Source organism: Aplidium turbinatum, chromosome 12, assembly GCF_918807975.1.
Source record: "Aplidium turbinatum chromosome 12, kaAplTurb1.1, whole genome shotgun sequence".
NCBI classification, from domain to species: Eukaryota; Metazoa; Chordata; class Ascidiacea; order Aplousobranchia; family Polyclinidae; genus Aplidium; species Aplidium turbinatum.
Window position 1 is genome coordinate 16,143,448 of NC_137483.1, and position 2,561 is coordinate 16,146,008.

Here is a 2,561-nt window from a genome sequence, read left to right on the forward strand (position 1 = left end):
CAATCCTATACAGTAGATGTTTGCTGGTAGACTACACCCCTTCATTTTCTTTGAATATCAATATATGAAAGTTGGTAGTGAAAACAAACAATTGTCGTTGGTACAACTTGGTAGGCAGTCTATTAAAATACAAAAAACTCAAAATTATAGAGAAGACGTTAATGATGTATTGCAGTCCTAACTGATGTGTCAAGGATGATTATTAGATTATTATCAAAGATATCATTAGTTTTATTCTAGATTTTCATATTCGAATGCGATGATTACGTTGGTACGTCATCCACAATTGCTAAGGGAAATTCAATTAATTAGTAAAAAGTCATTCGATAAACTTGGGTTCCAGTAGCGCACCCAGAAAAAAATTTAGGGGGGGGGCTAATTCAGAAATGTTGGCCGAGTGATTTGCGATAATAATGAGGGTGACAATAGGCCAATAGGCTACCCAGTACCCATCCCTTTGATTATTTAAAGGCACTCACGGCCCACAACCCACCAGCTGCCGATACATCAGGATTTGTTCTCTCAATCAGTTTACAAGTTGGCCTATAGTGAACTCCATGCTACTAGCACCTTCAGCATCCTCATTCCTACGTCTACTCTCGCAATCTTTTGTAGATGTCGACCTTTTTCTCATATAGGGGAGAGTGGGGTTAGTTGGAAGGCGGGGTTAGTTGAAAAATGATCACTTTTTTAACTCTCCATAACTTTTTTAAATATTTACTGCAAACATGTGAAGTAGTTTGTAAAAACACACAATCCATGTTAGTTTCGATTTGTTGAGTCAAGGTATGTTGGTTTGGTTGACAATTTTGTGTTTTCTTACTTTCGAAGTAAATTTTTTAGCGTACATGTATTTAAAAACATCTCATGCGTCGATATCGTTAAAGATAGGAAGAAGTTTTTTGGTGTGTGTCAGCTGTAGGTGTTCTACAACACTAAGAAATAAACAAATTTTAGTTTATTGCACCATGCTTGAATATTTTAGGAAAATAGTTTGTCATATGCTAATGGGGCTAGTTGGAAAATAGTGGGTGGGGTTAGTTGGAAAATGTTTTGATAGCGGTATGACTATGTAGTAGCCTATGTTACGAGTATATCGTCGTGGTACGATAATAAGTAGTATAAGTTCCAATGTACCTGTTTTAAGCAGACATACATTGTAAGATTTTAATTTGAATAACTTGGAAAGTGCTATATATGCAGCATCACAAGTTTTAACAATGCGTTTATTAAAAAATGTTTTTTCGATGATTATAGATGTAGAATTCATTGCATTTTGATTTTAAAGCAAGTAAACATATTTGCTTACAACCCCATGTAAATGTTTGTTGGTTGAAAAAAGAGTATCCAGTTCATTAGTGGGCATTAAACTGACGTTTTTCAACTAACCCCAGGCATGGGGTTAGTTGAAAAATCAATTGTATGTTTGTTTATTTTAAATTTTCATTAAAAGCTGAATTGATTCAATACTTATTTTTGGTTGTATGATAGAGGACATCATAGATGATAATTTAAGCCGCTTCAAGTTGTCAGGTTATGCACCAATTGTTTTAAATTTCACTTAAAAAAAAAACTTTCCGACTAGCCCCACTCTCCCCTATGACAAAATAGAATTAGCTTTCTGTTTGCCAACACAAATAAGTGCGAAAACAACAACTAGCACAAAAACAGTTTGAAACAAAACACTAATTTTGTAAACAGTACGGTAAATTTGATGTGGACGTTTTGCCTACTTACAAACCATTCAAAATTGGTTCGCATTTTGAACTAAAGTCCCAGACGCCTTCGTCTCTCTGCTCAAATTTCGTATACCGGTACAGTTTTACATGTCCGTGTGATGCAGCATTGACCTACGGTAGCCTACATCGGTAGCCTATATGTCCACCAGACATTTGACCACGAGAGCATCTGAACTTTAAAAGTAGGCCTATCATCAAAGACCATATCATGGATGTTCTTTTTGTACAGATCGAAAATTCTCTGCTGACTCATTTAAAATTTTACGCGAGGGAAAATCCCAATTTGACACTAAAATTCACGAAGCAGAGTTAATCAAACGCTACAATCCAAATTTAAACAAACAATTAACTTATTTACTGGAGGCGAGTCTATTCTCCTCAACATTTACTTGATGTAGGCCTAGGTATCACGTTCCCTGTGGTGCAATTTTTTTATAGTTATTCATGTAGTTGCCTTTTCCTAATGTAATTTTCCCTTTAAGAAGTTGAAGTTTATTGCATTTTTATAAATATTTTCAGGTTATTTTCTGATGAGGGCTTAAGTTAAGCTGAAAAAGTTCGACTGTTAAAACTATTTGTAAATATGTAAAATATATTGTTCTAATGTTCAGCCCTGTTGTATTGTTGTGTCTTATTCATATCTAACCTGTAAGCAAAAGGTATTAATGGGAAACATACAAAAACTTCAATTTTGGTGGAGGGTTTGAGGGGGGCTTGAGCCCCCTTAGCCCCATGCTGGGTGCGCTACAGTTGGGTTCTATATCAGGCCGTATCAAATTAACACTTAGATAACATTTATATGACTTTTAGATGCATACGGTC